We start from the raw sequence: 964 nt of genomic DNA, 5'->3' as shown, positions 1-964 counted from the left end.
GAGAGAGAGAGAGAGAGAGAGATTATACATGTAATGATAACGTATCGAAGGGGTGGGACAGATTTGGCCCCGACGGCGAAACCGCTTAATTTTTGTGTTAAATTCTTGACAGAAAGCCACCCCGTGCTCCTGAATACAGAATGGTAATCAGAGACAAATGCTAAGTTCCCCCCCCCCCCCACCCCCCCCTCGTATCCCTCTCTCTCAATAGGTGGAATTCTCACCGGGGATTGGGGCATGTCCCCCCCAATATTCAGAACAGGTTGATTGTGTCCCCCCCCCCCCCCATAATTGACCCTAAACAACATTTGTCTGGCGCCCCAAAAATAGCATATGAAACGTCATCAGGTAATGGCAGCATGAGGAATGGCAGGGAAATTGGCTTTAACAGTTGACTTCCTGGCAACAACAACAAAGAAGCAGCTGTCCCACTCCTTTTCTTTCTCACTTTTCAAACAGCAGGGCTTTCAATGGGCCTTTCAATGGGCCTTTCAATGGGCCTTTCAATGGGCCCTTTCAATGGGCCTTTCAATGGGCCTTTCAATTGGCCTTTCAATGGGCCTTTCAATGGGCCTTTCAATGGGCCTTTCAATGGGCCTTTCAATGGGCCTTTCAATGGGCCTGTCAATGGGCCTTCAATTGGCCTGTCAATTGGCCTGTCAATGGGCCTGTCAATGGGCCTGTCAATGGGCCCTGTCAATGGGCCTGTCAATGGGCCTTTCAATGGGCCTTTCAATGGGCCTTTCAATGGGCCTTTCAATTGGCCTGTCAATGGGCCTTTCAATGGGCCTTTCAATTGGCCTGTCAATGGGCCTGTCAATGGGCCTTTCAATGGGCCTTTCAATGGGCCTTTCAATTGGCCTGTCAATGGGCCTGTCAATGGGCCTGTCAATTGGCCTGTCAATGGGCCTGTCAATGGGCCTGTCAATTGGCCTGTCAATGGGCCTGTCAATGGGCCTGTCAA

This window comes from Oncorhynchus kisutch, unplaced genomic scaffold, assembly GCF_002021735.2.
Source record: "Oncorhynchus kisutch isolate 150728-3 unplaced genomic scaffold, Okis_V2 Okis01b-Okis20b_hom, whole genome shotgun sequence".
NCBI lineage: Eukaryota > Metazoa > Chordata > Actinopteri > Salmoniformes > Salmonidae > Oncorhynchus > Oncorhynchus kisutch.
The sequence above is the reverse complement of the archived record's forward strand: the minus strand, read 5'-3'. Positions refer to the sequence as shown.